This window comes from Centroberyx gerrardi, chromosome 3 (genome assembly GCF_048128805.1).
Source record: "Centroberyx gerrardi isolate f3 chromosome 3, fCenGer3.hap1.cur.20231027, whole genome shotgun sequence".
Classification (NCBI taxonomy): Eukaryota; Metazoa; Chordata; class Actinopteri; order Beryciformes; family Berycidae; genus Centroberyx; species Centroberyx gerrardi.
The window spans coordinates 27,385,435-27,406,627 of record NC_135999.1 but is presented as its reverse complement, the minus strand read 5'-3'; positions in this window follow the sequence as shown (position 1 = coordinate 27,406,627).

Sequence of the window (21,193 nt, the reverse complement as noted above, 5' to 3'; positions counted from 1 at the left end):
TGAGTGTAATCCACCTACAAGTAATATTTCAACAGGGACATAAAGCAACCCCAGAGCTTACACTGTAGAGGTGTGTGTGTGTGTGTGTATGCATATGTATGTGCATGTGGTTGTGTATGTACACTACCAATCAAAAGTTTGGACACACCTGACTGAATGCACTATGTTTTTCATTCTCTTAAAGCCATTTTGATCTAAAGGCTTCTGCTTAAACGCTTGAAATGTGTTTCTTAGACAAATATTAATAGTGAAGTTGATCCTATGTATGAATTTCTGTCCAAAGCCTTTGTCTTTCCATCAAGGCAAAGGGCGGCTGCTTTAAAGTTTTGATTTAACACTTTTTTGGTCGCTGCATAATTCCATTTGTGTTATTTCATAGTTTTGATGTCTTTACTATTATTGTAAAATGTGGAAAATAGTAAAAATAAAAAAAAATGCATGTGTCGAAACTTTTGACTGGTAGTGTATATGCGTGTGTGTGTGTGTGTGTGTGTGTGTGTGTATATATGTCTATATGTAAGTACGTGTATGCGTGTGTATATGTATGTTTATGTGCGTGTTTGTGCATGTATCCCTGCATACATGTGTATGTGTATGAATGTGTGTGTGTCTGCGTCTGTATGCATACGTGTCTTGTCTGATTCATTATTGAATATCACCTGCAGACAGCTACGGCCTCTGTATCGCTGTGATTCATCCCCTCATCAATAATGAGTTCATGAGGTCATCACTGTGCGCCACGCCGCAGGGCCTGAGGGTCGTATTGATCAGCTGAGAGATGAAAGCTGTTGAGAATGCGGGAGGGAAGACAGAGAACATAAAATGTGATGTTTATCCGCTATGTGGCAAAGGCAAAGAAAAGGGGGAAATATCTATCAAATCTGGATGACCCTATTCTTGTGTAAATCTCGTGAAATAGAGGGTTGAAACTGAATCATTGGATGACGGACAGCAATAAGCAGGATGTGGCCAAGTTCAACGTCAACCCAAATGAGCACAAACATTTCACAATAAGATATTATGGAATGGTAAAAAATCAAATTAAAACAGCTTTGGAAACTGTTTTGAACTGATATCAGAAAGGCATTTTGTCCTGATCTCACAAAACATTGCAGGTAGCAGCTGTGGGAGATTACGTATCAACTTTCATTTTGGTGCGACATTTACGCAGGTTTTTAACAGCCGTCATATCCGTCATATCAAAATTGTCGTACGCTGGGATAATTCTATTTCTTCCTCTACCTACTTCTGACATTAAAATGACTAAAAATACAATTATGTGCATCCTGGTGGCTTAGCAGAACAGGATTACTCACCTCTGGTCGCAAATTTCCTGTGACTCAGATACGATGGTTCAGTGTCATGATCTCACCGTGACTCACACATCTTGGAGGGGAGGTTAGCCTACTAGTTATGATCATAGAAAATGACTGCATTAGGATTTCATGCTCTATACTCAGTATTGCCAGAAGCTGACATCAAAGTCAAAACTTTCTGATGCAATTTCCGAACATAGTTTTTTCTTATCTCCGGCGGTTTTTGACTGTTGTGTCAACTAAACTGAACTACAGGTTTTGAGAAACAAACCTATAGGCCTTTCTTTACAGAATTTGGACTACTCCGACATGCTCTCACAAACACAACAGGTGCTTACGAGTGGAGAGCTTGGAGACATACCACTGCATGCAGACTGATATGATAGAATTTATAGCTTAGAATAACAAGTGATCCAATACCGTGCAGATGTTCAAAGACCAGCCTGATCTCACAGAAAAACGTGAAATGAACACGACTTGTTAACACCAAAGTACGTGTTGGTGTGCACATAAAGTGTTAAAATTACGTATTCCCAGCATGAAACGGTTACATGAAGGAGGCACGGGCGTATGTGTTTGCCTTTGATGCTGGTGACCAGGGTTCAATTTCCAGCGTTTAGGAAGGACATTTCTACCTTGTGTCACATTTTCATTTTTAGCGAACCTTTTTCTTATTTAACCATGATCAAACCCTTTCCCTAACCTTAACCAAGTTATTTTAGTTGCCTAAACTTAACCATTAGCCAATCTTTGGAACGTAATTCAATTCATGACAGAGGAACGTATTTCAATTTGTGGCTGACGAACATATTTCAATTTGTGGTGGAGAAATGTTATTTTCCCATAATACGTGTCCACAGCACATACGTTGGTGTTTCAGAGTTTGTGTTCATTTCGCATATTTGTGTGAGATCATGTTGTCAAAGATGGTAGAAAAGTAGCTAACTCTATACCGCCCTCTGCTGCTTTGTGATGGCAGCCCTGGTGCTTTATTGGAGGTTACAGCAAGTCAACATCTCGGCCTTAGTCTGGTAAGGTTAAAGCCCCTTTTCACCCAGTCCAAACACTGCTTTCCATACTCTGTGATGGAGCCTGGGTGAAGCCTTCTCCACGGTGTCCATCTTGAGCTTCTCCACCACCCTCTGGCCCATGCTGGGGTCTCACCTCTGGACCATGGGATGCTCACACAAAACTTGAATCAATGCTCCAAAGCAGCCAGCCTGGCAGCACGAGGAGAGCAGAAGCCGTGGAGGGAGATCAGTTTATAGATTTTCTCCCTCTAGGGCGGGATGGGCCTCCGATCCCCTCGGCTGTGGATGGGCCTCAGGCGGAGGTTGAAGTATTTGGAGGCAGCTGGGCTCACCTCCCTGCTGGAGGATCTGAACCCTGAGGCACTGAGGAGCTCAGAGTATCTCTCCTGGATACTGGAGGCAGGCTGGGCAGGCTTGGCATGGGTGGGCTTGGTGAGATAGATGGCACCAACAGAAGGTTATGTGTGTACATTGTGTGATATTGTGCAATTGTGATGATGTATAATGTAGGCTATTTTTAAAATACTTTTTATCAGCCTATACAAGACATTTTAGATAGTTGCAGTCTACCTAAAAGCCCAACTAGGGACTTGGGTTGGAAATTAACAGTAGCTACAAACTTCATGTGCACACATCTTTTATATTTCAATTGTGAAGTGTAATTATGTTAACTGCACTGTCCCTATCAAATAAACTACTAAATAAATAAGAAACCAGGTAGGTTTTAATGTCTGGATAGGGAATAGGGAATAGGGCTGGATGGACCTGATTAGTTGGACGGGCTGAGTGACAACAATGGGGAGTTTTTCACAGTTTAACAATTTCCTATAGATTTCACCATCCTGCAGTGGCGGATAAGTGGTGTGGAGCAGGGCCAGAAATTAACAGGGGCCCGGGGCAAAAAAAATGATGTGGTAAAAAATGCCCCTGATAATTAGGAGTAGCCTTTTTTTTGCTGGGTGATTTTTTTTTTTCAGTACACATACAGGCAAAAAAAATTGAGCCGTTTTTGATCAAAAAACACCCGGGTATGCAGCCTGAAGCAGTACAAAATGTTGGCACCACGCTGACTCCATACAAACCACTGTGCAATGAACAATAAAAAAAACAATATGATAAAAAAAAATTCATAAAACTCAACAGTGAAGGAGTGGAAGATGGACTGGTTGGGGACAGAGAGGGGAAAACGGCATCATCCTCTTCTGTAAGGCCTCCTGTCAGTTTCCAGGAGGGGGGGGAGAAGTTCAAACAAATCTTTGTTGTACAAATTGAGTTTTTATTTGCCAATATGCAGTGCAAATTTATTATGTCATAGTTCATAGTTTAGGGTAAACCCTAAAAATCAGATAAAGTGGGCAAAAAATGCCCTCTGAAAAAGTGTTAATTTGTTACCCAGTGTGAGGCCAAGATTTGCCTCTGAGATGTGATCAGTAATCTTATGGTCTTGGACAGGCAGATAGATAGATGGATCTCAGTGAGGAAGATTAAATATGGGAGTCAACTGTCAACCTCTGATCTGAGTTATCTTAAGAGAGAGTAAGACAGAGAAAGAAGTTCAAGGATTCAAGACAGAGATAATGAGAGAGATAAAGAGAAAAGAGAAATACATAGGGAAAGATTCATTTTTGACTGCCCATAGTGAGGTCCAAACAGCATTCTCCTGCCGCCTTAGCTCCCGGCTCTAACCCATGTTTTAAAGACAATTGGTAGACCTAAAAATATACAAATAATACCATTTAGTCCATTATTTAAGTGGATTTGTGTACAATGATGAAGATGATTCTTCCCTGAATGAGACTGCATATAGTGGAACCAAACTGGCATTGTAACACAACTTAAGTGTATCTCAAACAGCTTGTTGCCAGATCATTCCTTGTAACTTCTGATGGCTGAAAAGAGGGCAAAACTTTATTTTTCCAAATAATCCATCCTGGAGATGAAGCCAAAGAGCAGCAATAGTTAATCAAACATGTGCCAAGATGTCAGGCAACTTCAATAGCTACATCTGTAAGAGATTAACTTTGAACAATTCCAAATTCAGGCACATGGTTGAACTACACACAGGTACTGCAGACTTCAAAAAACTACTTCTGAGTCCCCTACCCCCCCACCTCCCTACAGACTCATATGATGTAACTTGGCTGCAAACTGTTATTTTTGAGGGATTTGTATGAATCTAGGCTGAAAGCCAACCGATCATATATTCAGGTCTATAACCAAAAAAAAAAAAAAAATCCTTCTCCAAAGTATAATTAACCTTTATTCACCTAGGGAAGACTTTTCATCATCACCCTGCTTCCCACTCACACAGTCCCACACATTCACACCTGGGAGCTGCCCAGTACAACCACAGTTTTTCCACTGGTGGCCACTGAGCAGCTTGTCTGGAGTCTGGGGGTTAAGTGCCAGTCTCATGAGCAGCTTCAATTGGATGTCTGGTAAATGTTGTGTTCTGTAGGCTGTTTGAATTGAGTGGCCACTTGGTGCTTGGCTAATCTCACAGCAAATCCATGCGTGTCCTTGTTTGGTCCGTCAAACTTTGTCATCTGATAAGGAACAAGATAAAAATATCAGTTCTGAAGCCGCTACAGCAGAGTCTCCCTCCTGACAGCAGTGGCAAATATCTTGTGAAGTTGATATGCAAGTTCAATCAGGAAGACCTAAAACCACTCAGCTCTCTCTAGTTTCATTCATGCTTTCTCTTTACCCAATCAGAGTTGGCGAACACTTTCATTCTTTTTTCCAGAGAACCAATCAGAGTTAGCGGTCACTTCCCTCTCTTTTTCAGAGCCAATCGTCTAAGTGACCAGGAGTATAAACACCTCACCTATTATGCTATTGTGCTACTCACAGATCTATGCTGTATGCTGCTGTCATTCCAGTCCCTGTGCTTACCTTCGCCCCTCCTCCACCCAACCATCACCAACATCAAGGCTCCAGAGGAACTCCCCAGGGGGACGGGGCTTCCTGGTTCCCCGGGGGGGGCGGGGCTTCCTAATTCGTGCATCCACGGAGGTACTCCTAAGTTCATGAATAGGAGGAGTTTCACGATGGAGCTTACGCCAAAGTTTCCAACGTGTTTCGCTTCTGAATAAAGTTTAATTTGAGCATTCAACCTTGTGTCTCCTGATTGAACAACTTTAGAGGGAATTTTGCACAGAGTTGTGGGAGTCGCCATTTCGGCTCATTGCACTACTCCAGACAGTGTTGGGATGCGCACCACCAATGCCCTTCCCATACGTAGACATGATGTCACGCTAGCTGGTGAGAAGTATCCACCCCTCTAGCCAGGGAGGTTTCCCCAGTCTTTCAAAACAGAGTGAAAGAAAGACTGGGGTCGAGTCTGTTCATAACCTAACAAGTGTATCAGTCTCCCAACTCCATACTGGATTTTAAAGCTGCACTATGCAAGATTTTATGTAAAAATACACCCGTCTCATCAACCTGAATCACAAAGTGAAAAGTGTCCCATCCCCTTATGAGATGCTGAAGATTTGCATATTTGCCTAAATTAAATTCTGGTCTCAGTATATGGTCTTCTCCCTGCACATAAAAGTGACAAATCAAAACTGGACTCACCAACATTAGATCTTTTGCTTTATCCCTTTGGTTTCCTTTGGTATAAAGCATCACAGACTGGCCAGGTTGCTAACCATGAGCGTGCTGTGTGCAGTTTACTCACACTACATGATTTCTTCGTGCTGAAGTTCCTTTTGTTGCCATTTGGAGCTGCCATCATGCTAATTTGCCCAGTGAAGCTTTAAAGGTAAGCAAGCCCACCTCCTTATCTGCCAGCTTCACTCTTCTTCTCCTCATCATGAACTTTCAGGTGGCTGGGCAGCTCAGTCTCGGTCTAGATATCGTAGCGCCGCCTGAGAATGTTCTTGGTAATCGTCTGGTTTCTGGTCCAGCGGAAATACAGCCGGTTTGTGCAAGTCACTGTCCTTTCCATGAAAAAGAAGAAAATGTGACAAAAACTGGATTGTTGCATCAGGACTGGTCTCACATGGAATTGGACTGCAGCGTAGGGCACCTTGATCTAAAATTCTGTGTCTTTACTGTCAGGTGAAAACGTTCTATCTTTAAAATGTCAACCTTTCAGGATTGACTCATTTTTAAACTGAGGGTCACACACTTTTGACATTATGCAGTAGGCTTTGAAAGGGTTTCATAAGCCCAAGAGTCAAAACAATTCCTCACTCAATGGAGAATCGTGCCATCCTTCAATTCAAGTAAAAACATGAATATTACCAAAATTGGATTTACAAAGGTTTCCACCTCACAACAGCAGAATTCCCCTGCAGGCAAAGAATTTAATCCAGCCCGGACCCAGCATCCCGTGTCTGCCAACGCACAGTTTCCTCCGTCTATCCTGCTGTCTCATTAAAGAATCCATTTCGTACACCACAAGGCCATTTTGAAGTGTATAAAATGCATTCATATTTCAGACCTGAAATCCTGAATAATGCAAACATACAGAGTGAAGATGTTGTCTGACCAAAAACTTGCCTCTGCCTGGCCTGTGTTGCATGTATATTGAAGGAGGTGGATAGATTTATCCCAACCTCAGAAATCTTAAATCTTAAAAGGGTTTGTACATTGTAGTTCAATGTAGCTCAATTATCTAAATTTTGAGGACTCATTTGCATTTTGCAATATCCACAGTAATGCAAAATTACACAGTGAATCAGATATACTGCATTTTATACTGAATGAAAGCTGAAATTATCCTCTTTATCTTGATATCAGCTAATGTGCTACAGTGGCTTAAGTGTAAGTACTTTTACAAATAAGGGTATAAATATGACACCTATATTAATTCCCATACAAGGGCACTAATTTGTATATTTTAAGTACTACTGTGAAAGCAATGCAGTTTCACACAGAAGGAATCAATAGAGAGGGAGTAGGGAATTAATTTTTTTTTTTTTATTATCTCTCCAGTCAATAATGGAGAGGAATGATACGTTCTCGACACAGGGAAAAGGTACGACTTACTTTAAAACTATATAAGGTGTAATTTTTCTTTTAGACAATGGGAATGCAGTCAAAGTGGAAATATTAGCTGACCGAGTTTAACTCCACAGCAGGGTGGCTCAGTGTTTAGAGAGACTGTCCTGTAATGGTGAGGTCACAGGTCCGATCCCCTGCAAGAGCCAGAATGTGTTTATTTCCAGCCATGTCCTGTTGAAGTGTCTATGAGAAAGACACTGAACCCCTACCAATCCAGACATATGGGGACACATTCAAGAGACTATTTAAAACATTACAGACACTTAAATCAACAATATGTAACTTTTCACCTTGAGGCAGTGAAGTGTATTGTGAGTCACACCCTCTGCCCCCTCAGCTGGTCAATTTCAAGTCCCAACACTTGTCAGTCACCTTGATGAATGACAAAATGAATTAATTTGACTAATGTCCATTGCAGTTTGAATCTTTACTTTGCTGTCTCCTGTAAGTCATTTTGTTCAAAAAATGTGAAAAATAAAGGTATCTAAAGACTGAAGACCAGTGTTGGGAAAGTTACTCAGAAAATGTAATCAATTACTCTTTACTTTCTTTGAAAGTAATGGAAAAACCTCCAGCTGCTGAAAGTCTGCGTCTCACCCTCCATCTTTTGTTTTTACTTTTTTAGCTAATAGCCGATGTAAACCTGCCCAGCATGTCCTTAAGATACCTAAAAAACGAAACCAAAAAAACAGGTTGAAGGGGGTTTCAGGTTTAAGTAACGCAGTAATGGAGCATCACTGGATTAGTAACTGTAATGTAATTACTGAATTAGAAATGGTAATCCCTTACACTACTTGTTACTGAAAAAAGTAATTACATTACCGTAACGCGTTAACTTAAACTTAAACTGAGAAATGTTCAGTTATGCGTTACCGCCCAACACTACTGACAACTGATGACCATGAAAAGCTCAGCTGTGACCAGTTTTTCTCAGCCAACAAGCTTGTTGAGCGTCACATCGGCTGAGTTTCCCTGGTCGCTCAGCTCTATAGGAAACAAATGAAATGAATGCTGTGTGACCATGACAGAAATGTGGCAGGACCCTCCAGGGCATCGTCCAGGGGAGTCAGCTGTATAACCTTGAGGAGAGATGAGGTGAGGTGAGGAGAGAAGAGAAAGTATATGAGATAAGACAAGAAAAGAAGAGAACAGAAGAAAAGAGAAAGGGAAGAGATGAGATAAACTTTATTGAACCCAGAGGCAAACTCAGGTGTCACATTACACCAAACAAGTCAGAGGAACCCACACGCACCGGTACGCGCAAAAGGCAGCAACAACAACAATCAAACAGTAAAAAAAATAAAAACCTTCATCCTGACAGGCAGAAGGTGTAGGCTGGAGATAATGCAGATGCTTCCACCGCATCATGCCAGCGCCCCCCCCCCCCAGGCGTCAGTGAGGCACACCTGGTTAACTGATGTGCCAAGGCGGATCTCATCCAGCTGGCTACTACTTGTCTCTCACACCTCCGCCGTGCCCGCAGGGACCGAGAGGGCGGCCGGCCCCCCAGGCAGCGCTGTAGTCCAGGCAGGAGGCGTGCGGTCGGGGACTTCCTCTCCCTCTCCGCCCGCAGACTCCATCATTCACTACAGCCGCCGGCTGTAGTGAATGCGGGCGGTAAACACCGAGCCGCAGAGGAGCCGGGTGAGAAGGAGGTGGGTGGAGTGGGTCTCTGTCTACACTTCAGCTTCCCCCAACCTCTGCATTCCCGAGCTGTTCGTCTGAGCCATAAAAACTTTATTTGGCTGGAGAACGTTGAATGAGTACAGACCATAGACTGTAAAAAAAAAGACGTAGTGAGTGTGACGTCACCCACTGGCTTCTGAAGTCAGTCATACCGCCATGTTGACATTTTTTGGAGCCAGAGCAGCTAAAGCGAGGCCGAGGGTTGTCTGCAGAGCCGCAGCTCCTCCTGCTATTGGCCCGTAATCGGTGACCTGTCGATCACTGGACAGGTGAACTGTCAGTCACTAGGAAAATAACTCTATTTTATAACCATTATATCCCATTAATGACAAATATATTGAAAATTGCAATAAGGACACACATTAGAAGAAGTGAAATTAGCTACTGAGGCCATAAACTCTTGTGGAAAAAATGTATTGACTTTATATTTTAAGCGAGAAGTTGGGTTGTGGTCCCATTGACTTGCATGGAGTTGGGCCAGGTTTGGAGTCTTTTTGGAGCCGGCCTCTAGTGGACGTTAGAGGAATTGCTGCTGCCACCACTTCAGTACTGGCTTCAAAATTCACTCTTGGTTTTTTCCGCCTGGTACAGACGCTCTTTTTCAGCAACGACACTGTTTCACATTCATGCAATGCAACTGCAGCGTTCTACTGTTTTTAGCCACTGAGCAGCTTCACTGGAGACGCTAAGGGTTCAGTGCCTTGCTCATGGACACCTCAGTGGCAGATGTTGAAGGGAAGCGAAAGTATTGCCCATTCAGTTTCCCTGCTCAGTTTTTCCCAGTCGGTAAAGGGTTTCAAACCGGCAACCTTCCAGTGACATGCCTGCTTCCCTTACCCATCCCCGACCTCGATACAGACTCAGTTTGTTGCCAGATCATTCCTTGTAACTTCTGATGGCTGAAAAGAGAGCAAAACTAGATTTTTTTTCCAAACAGTCCGTCTTGGAGATGGAGCCAAAGTGCAGCAATAATTAATCAAACATGTGCCAAGAAGTCAGACAACTTCAATAGCTACATCTATAAGACATTAACTTTTATAATTAACTTATTCGTAGTATTCCATTACATTACCACAAGGCCATCTTGGTAGGAAAATAATAACAATTGATTGTAATCAAATGACAGCCACAGCCAATGAGCTGTGTATATGGTAAATCACCATATTGTTAGGAAATGCATGCAACATCATGGGAATATTATGAATCATGAATATGAATTTCCAGATTCAGGCACATAGTCAAACTGCATGCAGGTACTGCAGACTTCAATATATTCCTGCTGAGTCCCCTACCCCCCCTCCTCCCTACAGACTCGTGATAAAACTCGACTGCAAACTATTATTTGTTTGAGATATCTGTGTGAACCTATGCTGAAACTACTATATATCCAGGGAAAATTGACTGAGCATGTACGCTGTTTTTCAGCAACGCCCTGCTTCCCATTCACAGCTCCACACATTCACACCTGGGAGTCTTCCAGTACAACCAGTTCTCTACTGTTGGACACTGAGCAGCTGCACTGGAGCAATTAGGGGTTCAGTGCCTTGCTCATGGGTACATACCTTGACAGTAGTTGCTGCAGATTTTCCCAGCCATTCCAGGCATTCAAACTCCAAATTCAAATCATTCACATTAAGACTGATAAGCTTGGCTTCTCTTGTATAATAACGTTTGTGACATTATACATAGACATTTAGTCAAATGCAATTGATTGACTGAATAGTCAGTTGATTAATTGACTGAACATTAAATGACTGCAAATAAAAGCAAGCAATTGTGATTAAAATAACTTAAAAACTATGACTAAATGCAATTAATGTGACTGATATAAGAAAAAATCGAATAAAACTTATATGTAATTAAGTAGACATACGTATGGAATGGAGCAAAATAATCACATGAGCATTCACCACACATTTACACAGTTCAAATCTCATCTCTTCTGCACTCAGTCAGGAGAGACACAGTTCACACTAAAGGCTAAAGATCCATGCCAGGGTTGAGGTTAATTCACTTTCTTTTCCGTCAATTCAGAGTGCAAACATGAACTGCACTTCATTGGCTCATGGTAGAGGGTTTGTTCTTAATTATTTCTTAATTAGTTGGATATTGGTTGCCCTTCAAAAAGGGCAAAAGTTATTTAAATATTTTAGCTTTTGCAGAAAGTGCACTTCCTCAACAGATTAAATCAAAAGGAAATGACCTCAGCACTGCCTGCTACGCACTGCCTTTCTCTAATCTACTGGCTATAAACAATGTTTTTACTCTGGAAGACACTGAATATCTCTACAATCCACCCACCCACACACAAATGTGCACGCACGCACGCACACACACACACAGACACACACACACACACCGTACCTGTAATGAGGTCTCCCCTGACAGCGCAGAGGCCTGGCACTCTGTCCTACACTGGACTGGAATGACATTTACTTTAAGGTAAAGATCAATAGAGATCAACAGTAAAGACCCAAGCTATTTAGAAATGATTGAGAATTAACTGTTCTATCATTGTCAAATGAATTCCAAAAGCAGCTATCCAACATTTGAACAAAGCGACTGAATGATGACACAAAAATGATGGTAATTAAAGGGGTAAGTAAGTAATCTTAAGTAATCTATTACCTTTATTGACAACCAGTAGGAATTGCAGCAATGTCGATAGAGCTTATCTCCTCCTACACAAGTCACTGGCTTAGCCCCCATCCAACACCCCCCATCCCTCAGGCTATGGTGGCCTGTAATAGACATAAACAATAAAGTCACATTTCACAATAAAGCTGAGTAGGCTAGCTAATTAGAGCAGTGATCCAAGAGAAACGTCTAGTGATGAGGTTATATTTCACTATGCTAAATACTGTTATAATAATACTGCTTTGTCATATTTGACAAAGGCTCTTTAGTGTAGAGGGGGGCCTTGCATTAAGTTAGATGGGAGATGGGAAGCCCAGTATCACATCTTGGCAGAATTCCCAGCGGCGCCTCTGCTAGAACTTTGTCATTGCTCTTTTTTTTAACCTTTATTTATCTAGGGAAAATCGACTGAGCTCACTTGGTCTTTTCTCAGCGATGCTCTGCTTCACAATTATACAGTTCCATACATTCACAACTGGAAACTGAACAGCACAGCCACAGTCTTCTACTGTTGTGCGACCGAGAAGAGAGGTTGGGGGTTAAGTGTCTTGCTCAAGGGTACATTGACAGCAGTTATTGAGGTCTGAGAGCATATTTCACTTTCCCTACCCACAAGATGGGCCCTTACAGGGGAAGCAAAGCTGTGTTTGAGAACCACAATGTTATGCTTGATTATACAGTCATGTTTGCCTTGATTGGTCAGATCTTTCTGTCTTGTAGTAGCCCACGCTTTCAGCAAAGGGCTATCTCAAAGGAATAAGCTCCCTGTCAATCTGAAAACCAGCAAAGATTTCCATATTTTCTCCCGTGAAGTTAAAAAATGGATTTTAAGTAACCAGTCTTGTCAGCATTAATTTAACATTTCGACAACCTGTTTTTATAACTTTGGATATATGCATGTAATACTTTGATATTTGTATTCTGCTTTGTATTTTTTCCTATGAAATGTGCTATTGTGTGTGTGTGTGTGTGTGTGTGTGTGTGTGTGTGTGTGTGTGTGTGTGCGTGCATATGCCTGCGTGGATGTCAATAGGTTGTTGGTCCATTTGTAGTGGAGATGATAGGTTTTGCTCTGTGTTTTATTGTTTCTGTTCACCTGCCCAGGGACTACAGATGGAAATTAGCTAGCAGCTAAATTTGGTACAAAGCATCTTCTCTCTTTGTTTGAGATTAATGTATTTTGTACATGGTCCCTGATATAAATAAACTCAATAAACTAAAAACTAAACTAAGAGGATGTGGTGTGTGTAATAAGGTGTGGAGAGCCGACATCAAGACATAAGGACTTCAAATCTGAAATCTGACTGTGAAATAGAGTAAGACTCAATTAGCAACCGGCACCACATCAGTAATCCTATAGCACAACAATTCAACTTAAAATACAGAGGCAAACTCCAACAGCTGACAAAATTGTTCATCTTAACAAGTCAAGTTTCAAGTTTATTTGCCATTTACATAGAAATGCATTGGAATTCTTGATCACAAGCCTTGTGTCATTCAGACAAACAATAAGAGACAGGGTAAAAAGAACAAGGACACATAAGAAGTCAGATAAAACAAAAAAATAATTCATCAAAAAATTCATTGCATCTCTGATTCAGTCTTAAAATCTTATTTTTCTCAAAGCAAGTGAAACATTCTGCCAATGGAATATTTCACTTGTTCCCAGTGCAGTTTCTCAGTGCAGTATTAAAATACTTGAAGCAAGGCAGAATGAAGTGGATCACTCTACCAGTATCGAAAAAATGACACTTGATGCATGAAAATTCCTGTAACAAGTTGATGCAACAGAATCAAGAAATTGTCTCACCAGACTGACAGATTTTTTTCCCCTCCCTCTTGTTTAAAAAAAGGAGAGCTTCAGAGTCAACATTAGATTAAATTACTTGGATATTTTTTTTTGCAGTGCAGCGGCACTGAAGGGGGGAGAGAGAACAAAAGAGAGCAGAAATGAGAGATGAGATCTTAGAGAAAGAGATGCAGAGAGCCTGACATCTTGGAGGAAGAAAGAGAGAGACAAAGTGACAGACAGAGGCAGGAAGACATAAAGGAAGAAATAAAATGAGAGATTCAGAACTTGGCTTGGAGAGACTGGATAGAGACTCACATCTTGGCTGTGTGTGTCTACCTCCTCTTGGCCCACTCTGTCTCTGGATGCTCCCACAGAGCTGGACAAGAGGAGGTAGACAGCAGGCAGGAGCAGGGATCCAGTGTAGTGTGTGTGTGCGTGTGTGTGTGTGTGTGTGTGTGCAGCCCAGGACAGGCCGCCAGCAGAGACGATAACAGCTGAATCAGGGAGAAGCTCGGCCAAAAGTGGGAGCCGCCCTCGCCTAATGAAGCCCCATAAATACGACGGACAACTTCCCTTTCTCTCGCTTTCTCCTTTTTCTCTCTCTCACTTGTTCTCTCCCACTTCCACTCCCTCGCTCATTCCTTTTATCTATGACTCTCTCTCTTTCACTGCCAACCGCTGTTAAAAAGGCACACACAGTCAAACGCGCACACACACACACACACACACACACACTTACAACGTTCTATATTCAATAGCTGCCTTTACAGTATCAGCTTACTGGAGATAATAGTATTCCGTGGAAATGTGCCAGACTGTCGGCTTCACACTCAAACCCAAACGCTTGGTGACCGGCTCTATTCTCCTGCGGCTGCATCAGAATAAATCCCTACACAACAGTGACACCTGCTGGCCGAATAAGACCTGGGAGACTTGGTTTAGGTTTGCCAAGACCGTCAGGACATCACAGCTGTAGCCAAAACTACCGTAGTCAAGTCCGAGTCAAGAACAAGACCGAATGAGGCGGTTGAAGCCGCATCAAGACCTACACCAGAGTGAGTTGGATCTTTATCAAGCATTAAATTAGCAGGATATAGTGTATGCATTCCAGTCATACTGTATTGGCTGACAGCCTAACTTGCCCTGGAGGGAAAGAATATGCTAACCTTTTTTCCAAAATATATGTTGATTTTGTGCAATAAGTCCTCTACAGATTTAGGGAGGATCATCCCGTGCTTTCATCTCAAAACTACTGCAACTCTCAATTAATTCATCTCGTTTTAACTGCCGCTGCTCTCGATTCCTGGCTAATTCAAAAGTCACAAGCTCATTTAGAATGCAGCAGCTTGGATTTTAACTGGTGCCAAACGAAGAGACCATATAGCCCCATCTTTAACATCTCTACACTGGTTGTCAGTTCTGGTTTCCAGTGCCCTTATGTCCCTCAACAGTCCCTCAGACTCAGGTTCCCATACTGCAAAATATCCTGCTTGGCAGTCTAACTAATTCAGTACTATCTTTTAAATCACTACTTAAAACACACATGACATGTCCTGGGGTCGAATCCAGCCCAGGACCTTTGTCACATGTCACCCCCCTCTCTCTCTCTCCCAGTCTTTCCTGTCTCTCTACTTTCAGCTATGTAATAAAGGTGAAAATTGCCCCCTAAAATAAACACACTTAATAGACTTGCTTTGACAGTATTTTTCCCACTTATTGAAACTCTTTTTTAACCACTATTCTTGTGAATGTTTATTACTATTCATTCAATCAGTCAGTCAGGTAATAAATAAACTCCTAATAAATCAATTAATCAATCAACATCCAAGGAATCCAAGAATCTGTTTAGACACCTCTAACCACATCACAGACCTAAACCCAAGTCAGGATTGTTCATAAAGACAGAATCCTACACTCTCCTGTCCGTCATGTAGCTGTGGATGTCTGTTAGCTGTCAACCAGTCAAACCATAAGCTCTGAGCAGCATGAATTATTAAGACCCTGCCAAGCGGCGTCAAGTCAAATATATTTATAAAGAATGAAACAAACTTGTACGAAGTGCTTGACAGAGCAAGATAGGACACAATTACAGATAAAAACCAGAGAGAGCAAAATCATAACAAATATTAAGATATGAGCCCAGAGCCTGTGTGTGTGTGTGTGTGTGTGTGTGTGTGTGTGTGTGTGTGTGTGTGTGTGTATATTGTTCTGTTGGGGACGTTTACACATCCCTTGTGCACCTAAGCAATAACAGATCCGGCCTCCGTATCTCCACCTCAGGTATTACATCAATGCAAACATTTGGACAGACTTCTCCAAGCATTTCAGTACAGAATGCCGTTCATCTTGTTGACAAAACGTACTTGTCAACAGCCGTATATTGACAAAGACTTGATTAACACTGGACATCATGGACTTCATGTCTCCCTCAGGTGGGGACATCACTGCAAACATTTGAACAGACCTCTGGAAGTCATTTCTCTACAGACGCAAAAAGGAAGCGTTTATTTCTTGGAGGTTATGGGGTTAGGAGGAGACTAGGGTTCCACTGATACAGGTTTTTGAAGGCTGAATATTTTTGCATTGAAGCTGCCCAGAACCGAAATTTTGTGCCAGTATTCAATATCTTTAAATTTGACCATGTTTATCCCTGAAGTATTCATTGTTTCCCCCAGAACTGTATTATTGTCAGGTCGGAAAATCCTCTGAAACCGCATTTTGACCATGAGACACTAAAACTCACAACTGAAACCCAGACTAATGAAATTCTTTCAGGGTTAGCAGCTCCTTAGGGTGACCCACCCTCTGATTCAGTGGTAGGGAAAATGCATATAATACATCTGGGATACATTACAGCCTTTCAATGGAGAATTTATTCACAGACAAGAAGTAAGCAAGTAAAATGTCATTGCAGGTTTTACAGACTGTTTTTATGTAGCTGTGGTCAGTGAGGAACCTTCAAGGTATTGGAGGTTGACGGTCGGTTCAATATCCGATATTTAATAAAAGCAGCAAAATATATTGGTCATTTTGGGGGAAAAAAAAGAAAGCATTATCTGAATTTATATCTGTAAAATACAAAGGGCCCGATCGTTTTTTCAACCAAGGACTTTATCTACCGTCCTTCAGAAAGCACCAAAATGTGTCTTCATTCTGCACGCTACTATCAATAATTTTGTAAAAGCAGCGCTGGTGTCACTTTTCTCATTTTGGGCTGAAAGTAAATATACAGAGGAACTGAGCAGAGTAACCTTCATTTCACAATGAATCTGTTTAAAGTGTAGCAAGTGAATAAATAGTTGTGAAATCCTCCTCTTTAAAAGAACCAAGTCTCCTCTGTCCTTGACTGTGTGAATGTGACTCCAAGTAGCTTTTGTGCTGAGCGGCTCATTTCAACAGCCCTTATCCCTTTTTATCGGCCATTTCTCCCAAATCAGCAAATTTAGTTGTATTGACTGATGCTCCGCACAGGCTTAACATCAAAGGAAATTTCTCTCGCAGATTGAAAACCATAATCCCCTGACATCTTATCGCTGTTAACAGGCAAAAAACACATCTGCAAAAAGTAACTTTTTCAAGAACAAAGGAAAAGAACTCTTATAATGTCAATGACGCCCATACATTTTTAACAAGATACAAGATTACAAGATTACACAGTGGGATTTTAACAGGTTTCAAGGGTCAAAGAGTCATGAAACTCACTCGTATCGTTGTAATTGAGGTGAGAAAAACAACATTGCAGAAACACCAAAATTGCAGTTATGTCTTTTATCACAACAGCAACAATAAGTCTGTAATTTGAGTCTCATTTTGGTGAAGATAATTGTTAAAAACAATGCCGAAACAGTCAATGATTTTCTATTGACCATTCAATCTAAAGTTCCACAAAGAAGAGAAGAAGCACTTCAGACAGTTAATTAATCAGAGTGTCTAGACAAGTGAAGGTGGGAGACGGACAACTTGACAGGGATCTTGGTCCTGGGGGGGGGGGGGGCGTCTGGACCTGAAAGCTGCTGAAAAAGTTTTCTTTGCCTCCCAGTGACAGTAAGCATCTTCTCATCTTATTTTTCAAGCCGTGCATTCATCACCTTGCAACCATAATGCCTAATGCATCTGTCATTTTTATAGTCACGCTGTGCTCTCCACTGTTCTCTTTTTCCAACTTAGTCTTTCTTATTGTCTCTCTCTTCACCCACCTATGTTTTGATCAATACATTGTTTCTTTCTCTATATATTCCTCACTTGGCTTGCTTGCCTTCCATTTCTGTCCCTCCTTCTGCAGCAGATTGGAGTTTTAGTTAAACAAACATTTCTTGGAGGCAGAGCTGCTCTGGAGCCAGAAATCATCTCACTGGTTAAACCTCAATGGATGGAGCCAAGTAACTAAGCACTGCTTGACTGAAGCCCAGTGAAATACACAAAGGGTAAAATCTATTATAAACGAATAGTATGGCTTCCTTCCTATTTTTACCCTAGCGCTCTTGCTACTGGCTGAAAAATTGCAATATAATCGCTGTAATATGCTCCATCAAATACAGCTGGATATGATGAGTGAATGGATTCAAGAATGAAAAAGCCTGCTGTCAGTGTCACAAGCATGGATAGACACACACACACACACACACACACACACACACACACACACACAGCACTGTGCATCATTTACATTTCAGGTGTTTAGCTGACGATCCAGATTAGTGAAACAGTAAAATAACCTTAAAGCTGCATGAGGCAATTTTACACTCTGGCACCCCCAAGTGGCAGTGGGAGATAATTGCTTGAATTTTTGAAAGTTTGAAGGACTTCATTACCCGAGAAATCCTGTAACATGATGTTTGTAAACTGTGCACTCCTTATACCTAAATTTCTTCTTGGGGGTGGAGGTGGTGAAGAGTTTCAGGTGAAGATTTCCTGCCAGTAACCACACCTGACACCAGAATTTCATTTGGGCAAATAGGGCGAATCTGCAGCATGTCAATTAGAGGGGATGGGACACTTTTCTCTATTGCAGCCACGATTTCTGATTTAGACTGCAGGTGTATTGGTATATAAAAATCTTGCCTAGTGCATCTTTAACTTCCAATAGAACCGATAGATATTAACAGTATCAGATGTTTCTGTGCCTCTGTGTGTGATGGGGAAGTGCTGAGTAAAGATAAGTGTTTCTTTAAGTGTTTAATCAAAATGGAGCATGGCGGAAATGACAGGAGCATAAATGCCAGGTCCCTAGTGTTGGGTTTGTATCCCTGGGCTTCCTGTTCCAGCTGCCCATAGGCGACTTAGCCTACATTATGACGGCCCAAAGCACACAATGCCGATCGATATCTAGCTGACTGACTCTGTTTAGGTGAGTGATTGTGTGTGCTGCTTGCCACAGGGGACAAAAAACAAATGCTCTCACTAAGCTGTCAAAAAGATCCTGTGTGTGTGGGTATGTGAATACAGAATATTCACATATACTGTATGCTGTATGTATGACTGATTTGAACTGTAGCTACTTGCTAGGAAACACAGCAGGGAAACAAGATGGTGACACACTGATACTGTTATAATACAAGAGAAGGGGTTCAGTTCTGTCTGTTTTGGACTAATGCTGTGACTTGAAATTTGTCAGTGAATATTTCAAAAACAGATTATTTACTCTACAAAATCTGTTTTCTGAGCAAATGTAACAGCAGCCTCCATGGAGTGAGAAGTGATAACATTACTCTCTTGCAACTTGTCAGTGTCACTGGTAACCGCTCTCCAAATATTTCATGGCAGGCTTCTATTTGTGCTTTACTTTGATGCCAGCAATCATTTTGTAAGGGTGGCAGTCAAATCTGTTTCAAACTGTGGATAATTAATTTGGAATGAGATGGATATACATTCCCAGGAAGAGTCAGATGGCAAAGAACGGGGTACAAGCAGAAAATATGTTTTCCGTTCCCTTGTTTTTATTTGTCCTTTTACGTTTTGTTCTTTAAATCACAAACCTTTGTGACGAACTTAATGAATAAATCCGACTTGACATGGTGTCCTTGAGCAAGGCACTTAAACCCCAGTTGCTTAGGGAGGTGCTGAAAAAAAGACTATCAGTGCTCAGCAAAACCTTTGAAAGCACAGGGGAAAAAGAGCCATGAAATGAGAGAAATAAAGGTCAAGAACAGAAAGCAAGAAAACGGGCAATAGGGGACACATTACCAAAAATGTCAGAGGAGGACAGAAGGAGAGAGAGAGAGAGGGGGATGGAAAGTGAGAGACAGAGGAGGGGAAACATGTTGATCTGTGCCCAGCCTCTCCAGAGAGTACCGGTCCAATGGGAAGGGCCAGAGGAGCATGACTGGACATGAATATTGGATGAACGCTGACATTCTGGGGGAGAGGCAGTCCTGTGAATCTTTAACAGACTGGAGACGGGAACGGCGGTGACATCGGAGGTCGTATCATGCCGGAGACAGCGAGACGGGGAGCCATCTTGGCGTGAGAGGAAATAATGGGGCTGGCTCAAAAGTCTTAAGATGCTAATAACATGCTCCTGCACGAAAAGGGACGGAAATAAGACGCGACTAGAAACAGGCTGTAGTTTGACAGTGAAATAATGCGGTGGAAAGTAAGGGTTTGGAGGCTGGGGTGGCGGAGGGGAGTGTACATTTGCATTAAACTCTGAAGACCCCGGTTCAAGTCCCAACTCATGCAAAGAAGGTTTCCAATGTGAAGTTTTCATTTTCAGCTAAACTTGTTCTTAATTAACCATGACCAAAACCTTACCCTAACCTTAACCTCACTGTTTTAGTTGCCCTTCATTAACATTTTACAACTCAATACTATATCACAATGTCGATAGCCTACTCTTTACTGTAATGTGTACTCAGAATTTACTTCATAAAGTTTTCTCTCAGCCTAAACAGGTGGGTAAACCGAGTTATGTGGGTTTACGCTCCATGTTTTGTGTCTCTTGGTGTTGAAATGGGTTGGACTGCACCTCAACCAGTTAACTCAACTTTGAGTTAAATAAACCTAACCCTAACTTTATCCAACGATGTTTTACTTGCCTAAACTTAACTGTTAGCTAACATTTTCCTGTGAAAATTGAGTGTCCAATTTGTGGTATTGTTACGCTATCCCTTTGTGGTGGAGGAACGTAAATCTTCACATAATCCGTGTCCACAATACATGATCTGTGTTTAAGAGTACCTGCTAATTTCCTCAAATTTTATTTAACGTAATATCTAACAGCCCAAGTACGATTCCAAAACAAAAGAACACCATGGACAGAGGACAGATAAAGGTTTGGGAAGTTTACCTGCCAACTGAGGATGCATCAGATGGTGACTTGACCAACTCTGCCTGAGAACAAATGAGAAGACCCAAGATTCATTGCAAGAACGATGCATCATTGTCCAAACAGCGCTATAGTCAGTAGCACAAAGCCGGTTTAAACAGATGGGAAATTGAGCAGCTGTGTCTCTTGATCAATCAACGTCGAGCACACAGCCCATCTCAAACTGTAAAGACGCGTTCTCTGTGCTCACATTCTGGAGGTTTGCTCTCTCAAAGACAACTTGGGAAGAACGTTCTCCACAAGGACACAAGTATCAACAGCTTGGCATATTAGTGTTTCAGTACGGCTGTTAGTATGTAGAATGGGAGATGTTTGGCGTTTTCACACTGTAGCATCTATACATCCTGCACCTGTACAGGAACCGCACCAGTCTGGATCACAGGTCCTTCGCCAC